Here is a 22,656-nt window from a genome sequence, read left to right on the forward strand (position 1 = left end):
ATTGAGGGAACAAAAGATGAAGGACACATATTTTACGTTACTTGACATTCTGACTTTTATTAGAGTATATGGCATAAAGTTCTTTCACTTGTAGATGAGATGATTTTGTCATACTACTATGCGTGTATTGAGGGCAGAGACTATCAAAGAGGCACTTCTATCAAAAATAAGCTAAACATACACTAGTCAAATTCTTGCTTTGTTGTCTCTTTGGAATGTTGGCATCTGGCTGTCTAGTTGGCCTTGCAGGGGTAACCTGGTCCCAGGACTTCTAGTTTATTGCTATTTTCACTGCCTCAATTCACCACTAAGCTTTTTCCAGGAACAAATTTCCTTTTGTCACATAGTTTGGAAATGAGGCAAAATAAACCCTTTGCTATGTCTAAAAAATGCAAAGCAAAGTTAAAATTCTCCAACAAAATGATCTGTTGATCATGATTATTTGTTTGGAGATTAATAAAATTGTCTTTCATTTTTTTAATAAAAGAGTAGACACAACAAGGAAATATCAGTAATACATAAAAAGAAAAACTTGCACTCTATAGCTAGTTCAATACACATCCACACACGCACACACAAAAGTGAACAGAATGGAAAACAACAATTTGTTAACAGAGTTGATTAGTATAGTGAACTGATCTGGAGAACTGAGATAAAACATTTTGTGTTATGATCAAGAAAGGTAAGAAGACTCTTCAGGATTTGGGGCAGGGAGTTGGGCTGAGAGGCACTATTCCTAGCTAAGCTATGGTTTGCATTTGCTATATTTTTTTTTTTTTTGGCTTTTAAGTAATTGACAATTAGTGAATTCCACTAGCTGTTTCTGCAGCCAACTATCTTGGCTATTGCTACGAATTGCAGCTTTCTACTCATTATCTAGAATATACAATCTCCCTAACTTCTTACTGAATTTCTTCAGGGGAGCTCCATTTCTGAAATGTATCTTTTGCCCACTACTGCCAAATCTTTCATTACAGAATTGATTTTATTTTCTCCTCCATGGACACATCCCATAGATACTACCCACCCATAATGACACCTGTTAAATAGTTCTATAAATCATTCCCCTACTCAGTTGCTTTGCCACCATTCAAGAGAAACTTGCGGTAATTGATCCTGATACAGTCGTTCCAGAAGATCTATTTTACCAACCAAAAGGGACTTTTCAACTGCCCCACTAAATTCTCCAACAGTTTTCAAGTGATATATGGTAACTTATGCCTTTCCAAGGGGAAACCATTTTTGACAGTTTAAACTTCAGAAGAAAAAAATCTGTGACAAAGTACCTGCAGCCTCTTCTGTACTTAAGTCCATCTCTGCAGCTCTTCAGCATCACTGATTTCTCTGTGAGCTCTCTGAGGAGGTTTTCCTAACCCCTGGCCTAGTGTAAAACAATCACTGATGATCAACCCGCACTTTACTAGGCCACTGATTTCCCTTAGGTCTGCCTTTCTGAGTCCAGTCACAGGGCAGGCACTTCACTTCATGACTGTCTTAAAAATAATGTTAAGCATATCAATTTTTGTTCCTTAACCTGAAAGCTAAATTGGTACCACTGGCTTAGCACCCAAGCCTTGGATTTCTCGATAAGCTCTTATAGAGTTGACAGCCACATTTAAGATCTAAAATATAATCCAGATGCTCAGAAAGGAGCAGAAAGTAGTTGTTAAACTCTATCTTCATTACATCTGCTCTAAGATCTATGATCTTGTTGGAAGATCATAAATGCACTTGATATCTTAGAACCTCAGGAAGGCAATTCCTTATTATCTGACAAGCAGCACTATGACAAGGACAATCATTCATCCAATTTTCTAATGTGTTCATTTTTATCTTGTTAATTGTGACATAAAGCTAAAATTACTAAGCATTCTTGTAAAAAAGACTTCTCCCTCAGCATGCTACATGAGAAACAAATCAAAGTCAGGTCCTGTGGTTAAGAAAATAGTGTTAAAAGGTTTGTTAAGAATCTCTAATTGCCTCATTGACATCATACTGGTCTTTTAAAACAATTGAAGTAAAATAAGAAAAATGAATCAGAAACTTGAGCATTATATGGTCCTAATAACAAATACATTTTTTAAAAAAGGAAAAGCCTTTCTTGGGGATCAATACCAAATAGAGTATATAATCACTTCATCTATAATATAACATAAAGTATATTTGGGTTTTGAACCCATTTATCTGAACTGTGTGATTTGATAATACTGTTAGCATATACTTCTTTGAGGATCAAAACTTCTGGATCTTCACAATGGAAAACAGTACATTTGAAACCAAGACTCTTCTTAAATTAGATGATTTCTGCTGCTATAGTTCAACAAATGTTTGAATTATCCTGAGCTTTAAGAAGATTTTCTTTAGTTAGTAGTTTGTACATCAGATCAGATCAGGTCAGTTGCTCAGTCGTGTCTGACTCTTTGAGACCCCATGAATCACAGCACGCCAGGCCTCCCTGTCCATCACCAACTCCCGGAGTTCACTCAGACTCATGTACTTCGAGTCAGTGATGCCATCCAGCCATCTCATCCTCTGTCGTCCCCTTCTCCTCCTGCCCCCAATCCCTCCCAGCATCAGAGTCTTTTCCAATGAGTCAACTCTTCGCATGAGGTGGCCAAAGTATTGGAGCTTCAGCTTTAGCATCATTCCTTCCAAAGAAATCCCAGGGCTGATCTGCTTCAGAATGGACTGGTTGGATCTCCTTGCAGTCCAAGGGACTCTCAAGAGTCTTCTCCAACACCACAGTTCAAAAGCATCAATTCTTCAGTGCTCAGCCTTCTTCACAGTCCAACTCTCACATCCATACATGACCACTGGAAAAACCATAGCCTTGACTAGACGGACCTTTGTTGGAAAAGTAATGTCTCTGCTTTTGAATATGCTATCTAGGTTGGTCATAACTTTCCTTCCAAGGAGTAAGCGTCTTTTAATTTCATGGCTGCAGTCACCATCTGCAGTAATTTTGGAGCCCAGAAAAATAAAGTCTGACACTGTTTCCACTGTTTTCCATCTATTTCCCATGAAGTGATGGGACCGGATGCCGCGATCTTCATTTTCTGAATGTTGAGCTTTAAGCCAACTTTTTCACTCTCCACTTTCACGTTCATCAAGAGGCTTTTGAGTTCTTCACTTTCTGCCATAAGGGTGGCGTCATCTGCATATCTGAGGTTATTGATATTTCTCCCGGCAATCTTGATTCCAGCTTGTGTTTCTTCCAGTCCAGCGTTTCTCATGATGTACTCTGCATATAAGTTAAACAAACAGGGTGACAATATACAGCCTTGACGAACTCCTTTTCCTATTTGGAACCAGTCTGTTGTTCCATGTCCAGTTCTAACTGTTGCTTCCTGACCTGCATATAGGTTTCTCAAGAGGCAGGTCAGGTGGTCTGGAATCCCCATCTCTTTCAGAATTTTCTACATATTCTTGTGACCCACACAGTCAAAGGCTTTGGCATAGTCAATAAAGCAGAAATAGATGCTTTTCTGGAACTCTCTTGCTTTTTCCATGATCCAGCGGATGTTGGCAATTTGATCTCTGGTTCCTCTCTGCCTTTTCTAAAACCAGCTTGAACAACAGGAAGTTCACGGTTCACATATTGCTGAAGCCTGGCTTGGAGAATTTTGAGCATTACTTTACTAGCATGTGAGATGAGTGCAATTGTGCTGTAGTTTGAGCATTCTTTGGCATTGCCTTTCTTTGGGATTGGAATGAAAACTGACCTTATCCAGTCCTGTGGCTACTGCTGAGTTTTCCAAATTTGCTGGCATATTGAGTGCAGCTCTTTCACAGCATCATCTTTCAGGATTTAGAATAGCTCAACTGGAATTCCATCACCTCCACTAGCTTTGTTCGTAGTGATGCTTTCCAAGGCCCACTTGACTTCACATTCCAGGATGTCTGGCTCTAGGTCAGTGATCACACCATCGTGATTATCTGGGTTGTGAAGATCTTTTTTGTACAGTTCTTCTGTGTATTCTTGCCATCTCTTCTTAATATCTTCTGCTTCTGTTAGGTCCATACCATTTCTGTCCTTTATCGAACCCATCTTTGCATGAAATGTTCCCTTGGTATCTCTGATTTTCTTGAAGAGATCCCTAGTCTTTCCTATTCTGTTGTTTTCCTCTATTTCTTTGCACTGATTGCTGAGGAAAGCTTTCTTATCTCTTCTTGCTATTCTTTGGAACTCTGCATTCAGATGTTTATATCTTTCCTTTTCTCCTTTGCTTTTTGCTTCTCTTCTTTTCACAGCTATTTGTAAGGCCTCCCCAGACAGCCATTTTGCTTTTTTGCATTTCTTTTCCATGGGGATGGTCTTGATCCCTGTCTCCTATACAATGTCACAAACAACATTCCATAGTTTATCAGGCACTCTATCTATCAGATCTAGGCCCTTAAATCTATTTCTCACTTCCACTGTATAATCATAAGGGATTTGATTTAGGTCATACCTGAATGGTCTAGTGGTTTTCCCTACTTTCTTCAATTTAAGTCTGAATTTGGCAATAAGGAGTTCATGGTCTGAGCCACAGTCAGCTCCTGGTCTTGTTTTTGCTGACTGTATAGAGCTTCTCCATCTTTGGCTGCAAAGAATATAATCAATCTGATTTTGGTGTTGACCATCTGGTGATGTCCATGTATAGCTTCTTCTCTTGTGTTGTTGGAAGAGGGTGTTTACTATGACCAGTGAGTTCTCTTGGCAAAACTCTATTAGCCTTTGCCCTGCTTCTTTCCATATTCCAAGGCCAAATTTGCCTGTTACTCCAGGCGTTTCTTGACTTCCTACTTTTGCATTCCAGTTCCCTATAATGAAAAGGACATCTTTTGGGGGTGTTAGTTCTGAAAGGTCTTGTAGGTCTTCATAGAACCGTTCAACTTCAGCTTCTTCAGTGTTACTGGTTGGGGCATAGACTTGGATTATTGTGATACTGAATGGTTTGCCTTGGAAACGAACAGAGATCATGCTGTCGTTTTTGAGATTGCATCCAAGTACTGCATTTTGGACTCTTTTGTTGACCATGATGGCCACTCCATTTCTTCTGAGGAATTCCTGCCCGCAGTAGTATATATAATGGTCATCTGAGTTAAATTCACCCATTCCAGACCATTTATGTTAGCTGATTCCTAGAATGTCAACATTCACTCTTGCCATCTCTTGTTTGACCACTTCCAATTTGCCTTGATTCACGGACCTGTCATTCCAGGTTCCTATGCAATATTGCTCTTTACAGCATCGGACCTTACTTCTATCACCAGTCACATCCACAGCTGAGTATTCTTTTTGCTTTGGCTCCATCCCTTCATTCTTTCTGGAGTTATTTCTCCATTGTTCTCCAGTAGCGTATTGGGCACCTACTGACCTGGGGAGTTTCTCTTTCAGTATCCTATCATTTTGCCTTTTCATTCTGTTCATGGGGTTCTCAAGGCAAGAATACTGAAGTGGTTTGCCATTCCCTTCTCCAGTGGACCACATTCAGTCAGATCTCTCCACCATGACCCATCGATCTTGGGTTGTCCCATGGGCATAGCTTAGTTTCATTGAGTTAGACAATGCTGTGGTCCTAGTGTGATTAGATTGATTAGTTTTCTGTGTGTATGGTTTCAGTGTGTTTGCCCTCTGATGCCCTCTTGCAACACCTACCATCTTACTTGGGTTTGTCTTACCTTGGGCGTGGGGTATCTCTTCACAGCTGCTCCAGCAAAGCGCAGCCATTGCTCCTTACTTTGGACGAGGGGTATCTCCTCACTGCCGCCCTTCCTGACCTTCAACGTGGGATAGCTCCTCTAGGCCCTCCGGAGCCCACACAGCCACGGCTCCTTGGATGTGGGGTTGGTCCTCCCGCCTGGGGCGTAGGGTATCCCCTCCTGGCCACCGCCCCTGACCTCGGACGCGGGGTATCTCCTCTCCGCCGTTCCTGCGCCGTCCCAGTCTGGTACTCTCGGCTGCTGCCCCTGACCTCGGACGTGGGGTAACTCCTCTTGGCTGCCGCCCTTCAGGCATGGGGTCCTCCCGGCTTCTGCCCCTGACCTCGGACGTGGGCTGGCTCCTCTTGGCCGCGCTTAGCGCACCCGTCGCAGCCGTTTGTATATAATTAGAGCCAAATAAATTTCCTGTAATTTTTTGATATATTTTACAAGTTGATAAAAGATACGCTGCTTTGAGTGCAGTGTGAGTTTTGCTTACACGTTTAAGTTTTGTATTATCAATAATGTCGGATTTTTAAAACATAAGTTAGCAAATGCTGTATAATTATGATTTAATCTCATAGGAGAAGTTCTGTGTGTATTTAGAAGTTGACAAGGCTGAGTCAATTTCAGGCAAAGAGTCAAAGAGTAGGCATAAGAAATACTCTTACTGTATCAAGAAATAATAAGTCCTCTGTGTAAAAATGTTAGGAAAATATGCTTGATGAATATGTAATTCAAAAATGGAAACATCCCCAGCTCACTTGAATGCAAATGCTTTTAAAGCAAAGAGAGCCCTTGAGCCTAATGTAGCACTGCCTGTTTTCATATGGCTAAAGGATACTTTTTACAAATGCATTTTTATCATAGATTTGATGGCAAGGAATACTAACTGTGAACTTCAATTACGTGGAATTTATTCTCTCCCATCGCCAATGAATTATATTCTTCTAATCAGTACATGTATATTACAAAATAGTTCTCAATTATAATATTTTGAATGTAATCAATATAAATTTGTGAATATTGCTTTATCTTTGTTATATAAGTACCTACATAATAGCCTCAATTTTGCCTCTTCAACCCCCAAATTATTTACTTTCTATTCCTTACAGAAACGGTATGCTTACTGCTAACTTAGAACATGATGAGATTCTATACAGAGACGGAAAAGTTTGCAAAGTGGTTAAGGACATCAACTTCATATTTAAATAGGGCTTAACTGAGCACAGGAACTGTCATTTATTAAATCTGTGGGTCTAGATAAGTCACTGCACTCACTAAACTTAATTCATCTATAAATTTGAGTTATTTTGATGTTTTAACTGGTTTAATAATAATGGTACCTATTCACTGGGTTGCTACAAAAATTAAACTACTAGGCTTGCAGAAAGATCTAAACGTGTATTATAGCAAAACAAATGTTCAGACTCTCAACCTAGTTTCATAGGAAAGTTCAGCTCCTGGCAACCCCCATGACTTCTATAAACACACAAGCAAAAACATAATTGGAGAAGATGAATTTGCTCCCAAATACTTCAAGGGAAAGTTTGAAGAGTGAGCCTTCTCTGTTTAGAATTTTTGGTCTGTTTCCTTGTTTGGTTTGGTTTTGTCGTTGCCAATTTAGGGCTTGGGTTTTTAGGCCATTGTGATCAATAATATTCTGTGATAAGTTGCAAGTTTGAATAGCTGGGAACCTACCAAGCAGAGGTTTTTCGGAAGAGATCCTACAGAGCTTTGAGACCTGTTTTCTAGCCTCTGTTCACCCCCACACACCCAGAAAGTGCCAGATGGTTTGCTCAGTAGAAGAGGTCCAAATTTTCAGTTTGATGCTTTTGACTTGTGGTGTTGGAAAAGACTCTTGAGAGTCCCTTGGACTGCAAGGAGATCAAACCAGTCAATCCTAAAGGAAATCAGTCCTAAATATTCATTGGAAGGACTGATGCTAAAGCTCTAATACTTTAGTCACCTGATACAAACAGCTGACTCATTAGAAAAGACCCTGAGGCTGGGAAAAGATTGAAGGCAGGAGGAGAAGGGGACGACAGAGGATGAGATGGTTGGATGGCATCACCAACTCAATGGACATCTGGAGCAAACTCCAGGAGTTGGTGAAGGACAGGGAAGCCTGGCTGCTGCAGTCCACGGGGTTGCAAAGAGCAACTGAGCAACTGAACAACAACAAAAAGTTCCGGTTGTCCAGTTGTAGGAAATCCCAGCCCTTCCTAGGATGCACTAGCTTTCATGAGAAATGACTGAGAACTGCTCTTCCTTACATGAAAAAGAAAGTTACCCTACACCAGGGACCCAGAGCTGACTTCCCAGCAGGATGGGCACAAAGCCAAGTGCTAGAAATAACACCAACACAGCCATCTTTTTTCCAAAGTGCTGACAGACACTTTGTGCCCAAGGAGGACTGCTGCCCACCTTGCAGATCAGGAGGAGGAGATCCAGTGCTGACACCCCATGGGGAAAGCACCCCTCCAAGCAGCTGTGGCTCCTGGAAATGGGTATCTTTCCTCTTTAAAAAGGCAAAAGTAAAGTTTTGTTTGTTTGTTTGTTTGTTTTTGTTTTTTTTTTTTTTGCTTTCTTTCATGTTGTTACACTGTGTGTTCTGCAACCCTGAGGAAGGATTTCAAAGCAATGTACTCTTGGTCACGGAATGAGACTATAAAATAAAAGACTAATACAGTGGAGTTTGTTGAATTTTAAATGCTTGAAATGTAGGCACTCTTAACCTCAGTAGAAACACCTCTTGGAGAGAGAGGCTTCCATTTGTAATTGAGCTACATTCTGTATGGAAAATAAAATGAACCAACAGCATAGATTGCCCAAAATATCTCACATCGGCATTCTCTAACATCACAAGCACTGTATCTTCTTAATTGTAAAGAAGATTGAAGATGTGACTGATAAGCTTTATGGAAGCTGTATTTTCCTTAGATGAATAACTTGCTTTTTATGAATATTCCAAAAGCAAATGAGAGATCTATTTGCATACCTCATTAATGATCTCTTTTTAGCAGGAGCATGTTCCTAATTTTATATATCCATAAACATGTCTTTCCGTCATCTGAATGAAAAGTAATATATTTTCTGCCAGAATTTATACTTGGGTACTGGTGTTTGAAAAACATAAATTATGCTAAAGATTTTGGTATTTGAGAAGAATAAATTACAATAGTGAAATTACCTGCAGGGTGGTCATAGCTTACTGGACTCATTTCTTGTCTCTGTCCTTACAGTTTCATCTGTTCGGTCACTGTTGCCTTTCTTGCTTTGTTGTTATTCATGCTTTCTCATGTGAATATGGGAGAAATGTGAGTAGGAAATAATGCTTAATTCTCAGACACTTGATAAAATCTTATTTTCTTTATAAATGTAACAATTTACATTCATGAATAAGGGTTTCACTTATAACTGTTTGTCTTATGTCTATTTTTCTTTATGACCTAGCATGTCACAATTGAGCAAAACCGACAAAAGCTAATTTGAGCAACTAATCTTCACCCACACACTCCTAATTAGAACAGTAATTAAGTATTAGTAAACTTGCACAAAATATAATTCTTTATTTTCAAAATAAGACTAATATGAATTGCATGAAGGGAACAGATTTGACTTCATTTTTCCCCCATACATTCATTCAAAGGTTACTTACTGAATGGCCACTATGTATTAGGAACTCTATAAAGCAATAAAGATTCAGAAACAAGGCAGCTCACTCCTTATTAATCAAAATAAGCTAAATTCAATAACAATAGGAATGATAATGTATTATTACAGAAGTATACATATTGGAGTATGGGAGGACAGAAGAGGACCATGGATGTCATGATCAAGGAAGGCTTCTTAGAAGAGGAGTTTTATGAATTGAGCTTCCAAAAATAAGTAACAGTCAGAAGAGAAGAGGGGTATCACTTCCTGAGGGACATGGGTGGAAATCCAGATGACAGGACTGTTTTTAGGACTTGATATATTGATGAGCAAGAGATAAGTTTGAAGTTGTAGGCTTGGAATTGGAGGGTTTGTATTTATCTTGGAATTCAGGAGAATTTTGAAAAAGTTAAACAAGGTACTGACTACAGTGAGATTTATTTTGATTTCACATCCTTGGTATTCTTTTATTCACTCTGAATGTTTCTAGAATTTAACATGTACAAGTTCCCCCATCTCTGTTCTTTAAAATAAAGACAATTAGACACAGGAACTTGGCCAATTGATCCCTATTTCAGGTGGTTAAACGGCATCAGAAGCCAGAATTGTTCATTTTCTTAAATAAGTATTAAGAGTAATTGAACATAAGGGCCTTTTCCCAGACTATCTTTTGCTTTCCAGGATAATAGTGAATAGTTCAATAATGTACTTAAATAACCTAACACAGTTACAAACCGCACAGGTGCAAACTGAAATGATTTTAGATACTGAGTTACACATGCAGTCTATGCTCAAAAAACCCACACAAAACACACACACACACACACACACACACACACACAACACTATATGCCAGCTGCTCAGAAAGAGTCTGTCAACTCATTGCAGGTGATCAGTCAGATGATATGTCTCTTCCAAGTGGCAGTTCCTCCTGTCTGGAGTGCAGAAAATCACCATGAAAATGCCCTGTTGACTAGCTATCTCATTTGACCATGCTATTAGGAGACAGTTCTGAATTTTTTTTTATGAATATGTAACTTCTAGATGTTGCCCAGTAGCTACACCATTTTAATCATTATAAATACAACAGACATTTTCTATTAGAGAAATATAGCATCACTGAAGGGGTGGATACTGTATCAATTCAATTCATTCTAATATGTAAGCATACTTAGGTCCCTATCTATTTATTAATTATCCATGAAGTAGAATATTAATCTGATTCCAAAACACTCTGCTCAAAACTTAGCCCAATTAGAATGTATTACATCACACTGAAGAGCAGTCAGGACAAAAAAAAAAAAAAAAAAAAAAAAATCACAATACTAGAGCACTGGGAGGTATTTAGGGGGATAAATACAAACAATATAAATTAGGCTCTGAGTCTTAACTGGAGAAATTTAGTGACATTGAAGTGAAGGGGAGGAAGACTCCTTTTCATTTGCTCATCCCTTCAAGGTCACCCACCTCCCATCCCTTCCTGACCCCTCCTTTATTATTTTCTTCTTTCAGTGTCAGACTTCTTTTGCAAACTGAAAAAAATACCAGTATTAGTTATTCAGTCATGTCCAACTCTTTGCGACCACACAAACTGTAGCCTGCCAAGTTCCTCTGTCTATGGGATTCTCCAGGCAAGAATACTGAAGTGGGTTGCCATTTCCTTCTCCAGGGGATCTTCCCAACCCAGAGATCGAACCTGGGTCTCTTGCATTGCAGGTAGATTCTTTACAGCCTGAGCCACCAGGGAAACCCCAAACTGAAGTATTGATATTATTGATAGCACTCAAGCCCCAGCCCTTCCTCTGTTTCTCTCTTTCCCCCACTGTCTACCTAACATCCCTTATAACCCTTTGTACAGTCAGATATTCTCTTTTTGGTCTATTTGATGAACATTAAATGGTATGTTATTATTGCCATACATCTTACCTTCAGTACACTTGTGAAAATAAGACTCTGCCATGTGTATGCCCAAACTTTGGCTTGTCTTTCTCTTTTTATTGGGAATTTTCACCCCAAACAGAAGTTTTACATTTTAACCTAGACAAACCTATCAGATATTTTATTTATGGCATATTCTTATCATTTAGACGATCTGTCATAATCACTCGTTTCCTGGAGAAAGTAACAATTCTGGGGATCTGACTAGGAGTGGTATCTACCTAGAAGGTGCCTTGCTATTATAGACCCCAATTTCAACACCAGCCTCTCATTTCAACTGTACTGAGCTCATCGAGCTCTGTAGTGAAGACTATACATACATAGTTTTGGTTCAAGACGATTCCAACAATAGTGATGACATCTATCTAGCTAGATGCTTGTGGAAAAGGAAAACATACAAGAACAAAGATAAATAACAGATACGTCAAATTTCCAACATAAAATTTCAACCATGGATTCAACACCTAAATGTAAGATCAGAAACTATAAAACTCTTAGAGGAAAACATAGGCAGAACACTCTATGACATAAATCACAGCAAGATCCTCTATGACCCATCTCCTAAAGTAATATAAATAAAAACAAAAATAAACAAGTGGGACCTAATTCAACTTAAAAGCTTTTGCATAGCAAAGAAACTATAAACAAAGTGAAAAGACACCTTCAGAATGGCAGAAAAAAATAGCAAATGAAACAAGTGAAAAATGATTAATCTCCAAGATATACAAACAGCTCATACAAGTCAACACCAGAAAAAAAACAACCCAATCAAAATGTGGGAAAAAGACCTAAACAGACATCTCTCCCAAGAAGACATACAGATGGCTAATAAACACAGAAAAGATGCTCAATATCGCTCATTATTAGAGAACTGCAAATCAAAACTGCAATGAGGTATCACCTTATACCTGTCAGAATGGCCATCATCAAAAAGTCTACAAACAATAAATGCTGGAGAGCGTGTGGAGAAAAGGGAACCCTCTTGCACTGTTGATGGAAATGTAAATTATTACAGCCACTATGGAAGACAGTATGGAGATTTGTTTAAAAAAAAAAAAAAAAAACAAAAAAAACACAACCACCTATGAATAAAACCACCATATGACCCAGCAATCCCACTCCTAGACATATACCCTGAGGAAACCAAAACTGAAAAAGACACATGTACCCCAATGTTCATTACAGGACTATTTAGAATAGCTGGAACATGGAAGCAACCTAGATGTCCATCAACAAATGAATGGATAAAGAAACTGTGGTATATATATAGAATGGAATATTACTCAGCCATAAAAAGGAATGTATTTGAGTCATTTCTAATGAGGTGGATGAACCTAGAGACTATTATACTAGAGACTAGAGTGAAGTAAGTCAGGGGAAAAAAAAAAAATCATTGTATAACTGGGTTGGATCTTCCCAACCCAAGTCTCCTGCATTGTGGGCAGATTCTTTACCATTGGAGCCACAAGGGAAGCTCAAGAAAACTGGAGTGGGTAGCCTATCCCTTCTCCAGGGGATCTTTCCAAACCAGGGATTGAATCGGGGTCTTCTGCATTGCAGGCGGATTCTTTACTAGCTGAGCTACTAGGGAAGCCTTCTGAACAATGGAGGCACAGACATAGAGAACAGACTTACTGACATGGTATGGGGGAGGAAGGCGAGGGTGAGATGTATGGAGAGAGCAACATGGAAACTTACATCCCCATATGTGAAATAGATAATCAATGGGACTTTGCTGTATGACTCAGGGAACTCAAACTAGGGCTCTGCAACAACCTAGAGGAGTGGGACAGGAAGGGAGGTAGGAGGGAGTTTCAAGAGGGAGGGGACATAGGTATACCTATGGCTGATTCATGGTGACATCTGGCAGAAACCAACACAATTCTGTAAAGCAATTATCCTTCAATCAAAAAATAAATTTAAAATTAAAAAAAATTTTTTTCAACCATGAAGATGATGGAAAAAATAAAGGTGAATATTATCATAATATTTGGGTTTCAGAAATATTCAGATTTTTAGGCAACTTTCAGACCATAAATTAATGTTTAAATGTGAATTCATAAATGAAAACTTTCATATTACAGGATGATAAAAAGAAAGAATAAAACTAAGGAAAAAGATGACAAATTTTTCTGAGACAAACATGCCATAAAAGGCATTAGTATTTTCACTATATAAAATTACTTACAAACTGAAAGAAAATGATTATATAGCAACAGTAATATTAACAAGGAACACAAATAAGCTAGTAGTAAAGGAAAAATACGAGTGCTTGATATTTCATTAACTAGTAGTGAAACAGAGCAGGACCCTGCAGTTCTTCCCGACCATGTCTCCTGCCTGTCTTAAGTCTGTAGAAAAACTTTACTCAAAGAATAAGTTTAATCAGAGAAGTGAGAAAATGAAGCAGCAAAAGAAAGCATGCAAACAGGACAAGATAATAGTCTAGTCATCAAAAAAAAGTCAAGGGTCTTTAGTCCCTCATCAAGGTCTAGAGAGAATATTCTAAGCCATGTCCTTCGAGCTGTTTTGTAGGTACTGAAATCCCCACTGGGTGGTAGAAGTTAACTACAGGATGACCAGACTGTAGCCATGACACAAGCTGCCACAATTCCCAGACCTAGCCTCAAAGAAATGGGAATAAGCCAACCCTGGAACCAAAGATTAACTGTACCTAAAACAACTGGGATAACACTGACCAGACCATTGCATGACCAAGTTCAAGATGACTGCCAGAGCTGACTACGCTTTTTCTACATGCAGCCCCTCCCTCTGCTTACACACCCCTGAAACTCCCGTTTAAAAGCTCTTTGATTGTCAACGAGGGAATCGGCCTTTGGACATAAATCTGCCCGCCTGCCCAGTTGCCAGCACCTGAAATAAAGCACCCTTTCCTTTCCACCAAGCTTGTCGGTTTATTGGCTTTCGAGCTGCGAGTAACCCAACCCCACTTTTGATAACAGTAGTCTTACAGAAATTTCAAATAAAAACCGAGGCGTTAATGTTTGTCTTACCAGATTGTAAAAGAGGATTAACAAGATTAATTACATAAAGTATGACAATAAAGTGGTTTTATAAAGCTCTTAATACAATTTATATTTTTTAGTGAATATTCAATTAACAGTGATTGTCTATTGAGAATGTTGGTTGAGGATATGGAGAAAATAGTACTGTATTTATGTCCAATACTATTGCTTGTATGTATGGAGGTGTAAATTGGTATAACTTATGTTTTAAAAATATACTCAGGTGGCAATATAGAATGGATTCTTAGAATTATACACAAGGCTGAGTGAATTAAGGACTTTCCTCAACCTAGTGTGCATGCCAGTGCCAAACTGGAAAGGACTCAAATGATTAACTATTGTTGCTGCTGTTCAGTCGCTAAGCCGTGTGCGATTCTTTGCAATCCCATGGACTGTGGCCCATCAGGCTCCTCTTTTCTCCATTATCTCCCAAAGTCTGCTCAGTTATGATTAGAGAAGCAATTAATTATTGTATATCCCGGCAATGGGAGGCTACAATCTATTACAAATGACACTGTATATCAAAGATCTCCTTGATAGATTTTTTTTAGGTGGGGAATACTACTTACAAAAGAGGACAGGATGTAAAATGTCATTTATAATATAATTTATAACTAATATTTTAAACATTAAAATTAATATTTTCTGGTGTATACAATTTATATAATATACTTAATATTAAATATATAACATATAAATGCAAGTAAAATTATACACATACATATAGAATCTTCTTCATTGAACCGTCCTGATATAGGAAGATGCAAAAAGAAAACTGTTTTGTTTTTCTTAGGTCACTGCTTCAATCACATTCCAACAGAGATTCAGTGACTTTGGATGGTATTTTTGACAGATCTCATATGTATCAGTCTGGGTCACATTAGGAAACAGATGACATACTCAACATTGAAATAAAAGTGTAATAAGGTGCTGTTACAGAGATAATGTTAAGACTAAGGAAACCAGGAAGAGATAGTGCAGCTCTCATACCAAGAGACACTCATAGCAGCTGTATGCCTTCAGAAGTGAGGTTAGGGAACAATTACTTGAAGCAGGAAACGGCAGACATGGTATTCTACAAGAGCTGTTCACATTGGTAAAACACAGACACTAATGAGCCCAGTAAAGAAGCTTCCCTGGTGGCTCAGTGGTAAAGAACCCACGTGCCAGTGCAGGAGATGGTTCAATCCCTGGGTTGGGAAGATCCCTTGGAGAAGGAAATGGCAACCCACTCCAGTGTCCTCGCCTGGGAAATCCCACAGACAGAGGAGACTGGCAGGCTACATACAGTTCAGATCAGATCAGATCAGTCGCTCAGTCGTGTCCGACTCTTTGAGACCCCATGAATCGCAGCACGCCAGGCCTCCCTGTCCATCACCAACTCCCGGAGTTCACTCAGACTCACGTCCATCGAGTCAGTGATGCCATCCAGCCATCTCATCCTCTGTCGTCCCCTTCTCCTCCTGCCCCCAATCCCTCCCAGCATCACAGTCTTTTCCAATGAGTCAACTCTTTGCATGAGGTGGCCAAAGTACTGGAGTTTCAGCTTTAGCATCATTACTTCCAAAGAAATCCCAGGGCTGATCTCCTTCAGAATGGACTGGTTGGATCTCCTTGCAGTCCAAGACACTCTCAAGAGTCTTCTCCAACACCACAGTTCAAAAGCATCAATTCTTCGGTGCTCAGCCTTCTTCACAGTCCAACTGTCACATCCATACATGACCACAGGAAAAACCATAGCCTTGACTAGACGAACCTTTGTTGGCAAAGTAATGTCTCTGCTTTTGAATATGCTATCTAGGTTGGTCATAACTTTCCTTCCAAGGAGTAAGCGTCTTTTAATGTCATGGCTGCAGTCACCATCTGTAGTGATTTTGGAGCCCAGAAAAATAAAGTCTGACACTGTTTCCACTGTTTCCCCATCTATTTCCCATGAAGTGGTGGGACCAGATGCCATGATCTTCGTTTTCTGAATGTTGAGCTTTAAGCCAACTTTTTCACTCTCCACTTTCACTTTCATCAAAAGGCTTTTTAGTTCCTCTTCACTTTCTGCCCTAAGGGTGGTGTCATCTGCATATCTGAGGTTATTGATATTTCTCTCGACAATCTTGATTCCAGCTTGTGTTTCTTCCATGGGGTCACAAAAGAGTAGGGCATGACTTAGCGACTAAACAGCAGCAACAAAGAAGGTGTAAGTGAAATGAATACTTTAGACCCTCTTTCCTCCCTCTCCCTGAGGTCTTTCTAGTGCCTTAACTGGATGCACACAATCAGAAGCCAAAGCACATGGGAGCCAGGGAAATGCAGGGCTCTCTTGGGCAAGAAGCTGGGCAGGAAAGAGCAAGGAACCGATGAGGGGGTGCAAACCAGCACAATATAGTTTGCAGGCAAAATATTTTAGGCAATAAAATAGTCTCACTATCAAGTCTAGACCAGTCTATACAAAAACTTAAGCTTCTATTTGATTTAAAGCTCATCCCTCTCTACCCACAGGGGCCAGCAGCGGCCTCTGTATCGTGCAGCCTCTTCCCAGATCGTTCCCTACCCACTGTGAAGCCTCTTGCTTTTCCAGTGATGGGCAGGTCCTAGGAGATAGCTATGAAGTAACGACAACACAGACCTTTTTTCTCATGTTGTTCTTGCCTCTCCCTTGACTAATACATGTTCACTGTCCAGCAAGAATCCAAAATAATCATTCATTTATGGCCAATTTGTGGGATGGTTGGGCACCTTCATATCATGAAGCTTTTACATGGACCATGCACTCTTCTGCTGCTGTTCTGAGATGCCCTTCAGCTTCTGTCCTTTGTTGATAACTGAATATTTGTGGCTGTCTATATAGGTCACTTGTCTGAGTATCTTTTCCTCTATTGTACAACTATATGTTACAGAAAATTGATAGTAATGCAAATAATTTATGTCCATAGAAATGCAAATTGTGTTTAGAGGAATGCAACTGACCATTGTCCTGTGGACTGTTGCTAGTTTTGTATCTATTAAGCAAGTTAATTTTAACATTCCCAATGGGCTTATAAATTTGTCCATACTTTAGATTTGTTTTTAAACTAGTTGTGAACACTAAATGATTTCCTCATTAGGAAATAAGCTCAAATCTTTGGTATGTATTTTATATGAGAGTCCTGGTTTTACTTTCTTTCAATATTCTTTAATGGTATGATGTATTCTTCTTCAAGCATCTACTTACTCTAGCAGGAAGCTCTTTGTGGTAAGGTCCTTTCCAGATGACTGACTGAGTCACATCTGACAACCTCCTTTTGGCCCACAGCAATTCATACACCCTTGACTTACCAAAGGCTGGCGGCAGCAGGCTACCGCTCTTTGTCTTTTCATTCTGCTGTTCAGAATACCTCCAGACAGGCATGGGCCAGGGAGGGGATTTACTCTCATGCTTTTCTCGAAGTCACACAAAATTTCCTAAACTTTATTTATCCGAGTTCTTTATCTTGTGCTCTACTGGCTTGACTTAAGTGTTTTAGAAAATGATGCTTCTCACTTCTCTCGTGGAGAGGAAAACAGAAAACACGGAAGTACTGTTTATATCTTAGGAATCCCTAATACTCACATACTCAGCCCACCTGGATCCCAGGCCCCAAGTGTTGAGTATTCTCTTTGATTGGTTCTCAGGAATGGTTTGCTATCATTGCAATAAAATTCTCTGGAAAGCAGGCTTTTATGGAAATGAAGAACATATAAGTTTAAAGGGATTGATTTCGACATGTGTAATGGGGTGAAAGAAACGGGATTTGGGGCTGAGAGAGGTTTACCTATGATGCAGCCACAGATCCTGTGGAGATGTCTGAAGCTGGGAAGGCTGTATAGAGTTGTCTCAATTTGAGGTAAGAGGGCTGGTCCTTTTCAACCCATCCCCAATTAGTAGTTGGACACGGGTCACCTCTGGGAAGGAGGAAGTGACAGCTTTGTTTAGCTGAGTATAAGTTGTGGAAAGTCACTAAGGCTACCCAAATTGTAATTGGAGGAATGAATGTTTTGGTCTGGTCTTTGAGGAGGGGCTTTATCTTCTAATTAATCCTTTGCCAATACGCTTAAAATCTATTAATGTGTTACAATTAATTAATGTTACTTGTTTGCCTATATTTTCAGCATCATTGGGACTTCACCCTAAATATATAATAGGAACTATCTCATTCAACATATAGTTATGAGTAGTATGCACGTGTAGGTGAGTATGCGCATACCATTTCAATGCATAGAGAGATATTTGAAAAGATTATGATTGATATATTAACTGTGTATTTCCAACTGGTAGGATTTTAGGAGTTTTTTTTTGTCTATGTGTTTTTAAAGCATATTATTGAATTTTCTAAATACAATTTTCAGGAAATAAAGGCTATGAATTAAAAAAAACAAGCAAGCAGATGGAAAACAAATAAACCCAATTTTTTTGGAGTGGCCAAGATGATGTAGTAGAGGAGCCCTGAGTTTGCCTCCCCTCAGGAGCACACCAAAATCACAACTATCCATAGAAAACCATAAAACAAAACAAGAAACTCTGGAACCTACCAGAAAAGATCTTCAACCACTAAAGACAAGAACAATAAGGAGATGCAGGGAGAGGAGGCAGACACGCAGTACACTCAAATCCTACACCAAGGCATGGGCGACCCACAAACTGGCGGGTAATTACACCCTCCAGAAGTTCTCCCACAGGAGTGAGAATTCTGAACCCCGGCATCAGGCTCCCCAGCCCAGGGGTCCGGCACTAGGAAGACAAGGCCCCAGAACATTTGGCTTTGAGGCCTAGCAGGCCTTTACTGCAGGAGCCCCCTAGGACTGAGTAAAACAGAGGCTTCACTCTTCAAGGACACACACAAAATCTCACGCAAAGGCATTAATTTGAAAAGCGCTTGGGCCAGACCTACCTGCTGGTCTCGGAGAGTCTCCTGGAGAGCTGGTTGTGGGTGGTGGTCGCCTGCAGCTCCCTCAGGAACACAGACTCTGGCATAGCCATACCCGGGAGTGCCTTCTCGCGAGAAAGCCGAGGACGCTGGCACTGGTGCATGCATCCGGAGCCTCCGTCCAGCTGAATCTGGGACTCCTCAAGCCAAACAACCCCATCAGCAGTCAGGCTAATAAAAGGCTAAAGGGCCCACAGCTGTGTCCAGACAGGCTCCTGAACTGCAGTTCAACCCATTGGAGGGCCAGAACCTAGCTCCACCCACCAGTGAGCAGGCCCCGGCCCTCCCACCAGGAAGCGTCACCCGCAAGAGGACAGACACCAGAAACAAGGAAGTTATCATCCCCGGTGCAGGCCAGGCTGCGGCCTGGGACCAGCTGACCCTAGCCCAGCCCACTAGCGGGCCAGCACTACCTTTCTGACACCCTGGACCCCGTACTCAATTACGTTATGACTTGGCCTTCCCTTCAACAATCTGAAGCAAGCTCTGGGATCCCTGGCCATGGAGCCAGACTCCAGGAATCAGCTCTGCATGCCAGCAGTCCAGACCTAGCCCCAGGATCTGGCTTCATCTGCCAGTGGGTAGGCAACTGCCCCAGTCTTCAGGACCCTGGCTCCACCCACCACTGAGCCAGCACTAATCGCAGGGGCCCCTAGGATTCCACCACCAGCCACCTAGGGACCAGGCCTCACTCAACAGCAGCCAGCAGCATCCTCACAGGCAGTGCCTGGCAGTCAGCCAGAGTAGCGGCCAACCAAGCCTATCTGGCCACCCACACAGTCAGCCTGCCACAACAGAAGGACCCACGCAGCCCTCTTGGGGGAACCCCTTAGAGCATACAGCTTGGGTGACAAGAGGGCAATGCACTGCCAGGAGGCACAGGACACAGAGGATGCCTCCTACAGTAGGAAGCCACTACTCCAAGGTCAAGAAAACCTAACTAACCTACCACATCCATGTAAATACAGTCATTTAGACAAATAAACAGAGTCTACTTCAGGCCATAAGGGCATTACTAAAGGATACTCAGTACTCAATTTATTCACTCAGCTTCAGAGTGAAGACTTGACCACCACTGCTTCCAGAAAAGGCACAAGAAAATTGCATTGCTGACAGTGGGCACAAGATGTCATGGCTTCTCTAAGAGAATGGGTGCCTTTGGTAATGCATTGGCCTGAATATGGATGCCACATGGAAGCAAACTTGGAAAGCAACTTGCATGGGTGTGTTTTACCCATGATATCTATGTCACATGCTCACACTCTAGTTTTTACATCTCCACTGTCCATAAGCAGGATTTATAAGGTACACAAGTCCCTCAGATAGAGAGTATTTAAAAGGTGCTTAGTAGCCAGAAAATGTAATGAATGACCATTACCATATATATATTCTCATATAATTAGAAAAAAATTAAGTAATAATCTTTAATTAGAAAAGATAAAAGTTATAATGCTCATTTATAGACCTCTAACCTCCTTCTCACAAACCCGTTGTTTGTGTTTCCAAAATGGTTTTCTATACAATTTTGAACTATGATGGGATTCCCTCATAGCTCAGTTGGCAAAGAATCTGCCTGCATAGCAGGAGACCCCAGGGATAGGCTACCCACTCCAGTATTCTTGGGCTTCCCTTGTGGCTCAGCTGGTAAAGAATCTGCCTGCAATGCGGGAGACCTGGGTGCCATCCCTGGGTTGGGAAGATCCCCCGGAGAAGGGAAAGGCTACCCACTCCAGTATTCTGGCCTAGAGAATTCCATGGACTCTATAGTCCATGGAGTCGCAAAGAGTTGGACACGACTGAACGACTTTCACTTTCTTTCTTTGAAATATGATTAACTAATAAAACCAGCTTGTGTTTACAGGCCTGCTTCTTGGTCCAAGTTTCATTTTTCCTTATTTGTTAAATGGGAGCAATAATATCCATTTTGAAGTGTTGTTTGTATTCTGAAAAACGGTTATGAATGGCTGACTCATAGTAATCATTCGATAAGAAGTAATTGAGTACATTAACATTACTTTGTCATTATTGTCACTGCTCTATTCATAAGAGTAGAGCAGGCATGACAAATTTTCAGGTTATTTCTCTCTCCTAAGAGTGTTGGTAATTATGCCACCTGTTTAAGGCAGAGTGTTGACTTTTCTCCTATAGATAACTAAGTAGGTTTTCTTATCCTTCAGACCCTGTGCACATATAGTATATACTTCTGTTCTCATGAGGCACTTTGTTCTTCAGCTTCTTGAGAACTCTGTCAAATGTACCCATTTTCCCTTCACTGGATATTCTGCTTCCTGTTCATGTAGTTATCCTTGCAATAACTGCCTGCATTCTTTTCCCTGAACAATATCTGTAAATCAAACTAAGTTACAATTAAAGATTCTACAATTTATGGATAGTTTTTTTTAAAAAGATAGGCTACTTTTATGTATCTTTGACTCTAGCAAAAATGGTATCAGAGAGAGTCTGGTTTTGTCCTATTAAAATATTTCCTGTAGTAATAGGAAAATAATCTGACTCTAGCCATGTTGAAGGACATTGATATCTCTAGCTTTAAATCAATCCATAATATATTTCTGTCTTAGTACTATTTGTACTTGGTACTATTTTTAACTCTTTCTCATATGTATTCGGAGAAGGCAATGGCACCCCACTCCAGTACTCTTGCTTGGAAAATCCCATGGACGGAGGAGCCTGGTAGGCTACAGTCCATGGGGTCGCTAAGAGTCGGACACGACTGAGCGACTTCACTTTCACTTTTCCCTTTCCTGCATTGGAGAAGGAAATGGCAACCCACTCCAGTGTTCTTGCCCGGAGAATCCCAGGGATGGGGGAGCCTGGTAGGCTACCGTCTATGCGGTCACACAGAGTTGGACATGACTGAAGTGACTTAGCATAGCATAGCATAACATAGCATATGTCTTGCTCTATTTTCCTGCCAAAATATATGCTAATACCTTCACATATATTGAATATGTTTCTTAGCTCTTTCCTATATTATTGGATTGACATTTCCTCTTTTTTAAATGTAATTTGAGGTAGTACATATTTATAACAATTTATGATTCCAAAAGGAAGGAATGAGAAAGTTATTTAATATGTGTGTATTTTATGAGAGTGCTGGGCTTTTCATAGTCTGGAAAGTGCTTTTTATTTCTGCATCTTTTGCTAGAAATAGTACTTCTTGGATGTCATCATAATAATGTAAATGAATTGTTTTTTAAACTATTGGGGAGTTAAAAAAAATAAAACTGTTATTGGTATCCTTTTGCAAGGACATCAGGTATTCCAATTTATTCACTTGCTCTCAGTTGCTCAGTCATGTCCAACTCTTTGCAACCCCTGAACTATAGCCCACCAAGGTCCTCTGTCCATGGGACATCGCAGGCAGGAATACTGGATGGGTTGCATTTCCTGCT

The 22,656-nt window shown here is 40.3% G+C and overlaps 1 long non-coding RNA gene across 1 annotated transcript in view; it reads right to left on the minus strand.

Annotated features, from left to right (window-relative positions):
• Positions 1 to 20,497, minus strand: part of LOC123465471 — a 153,099-nt gene extending 132,602 nt beyond the window's left edge. The window contains exon 1 of the long non-coding RNA XR_006640697.1: positions 19,208 to 20,497. This is a non-coding gene — a long non-coding RNA (uncharacterized LOC123465471). The remainder of the gene's footprint in view (positions 1 to 19,207) is intronic.
• Positions 20,498 to 22,656: the final 2,159 nt, after the last annotated feature.

Source organism: Bubalus bubalis, chromosome 1 (genome assembly GCF_019923935.1).
Source record: "Bubalus bubalis isolate 160015118507 breed Murrah chromosome 1, NDDB_SH_1, whole genome shotgun sequence".
In the NCBI taxonomy this organism is placed as follows: Eukaryota; Metazoa; Chordata; class Mammalia; order Artiodactyla; family Bovidae; genus Bubalus; species Bubalus bubalis.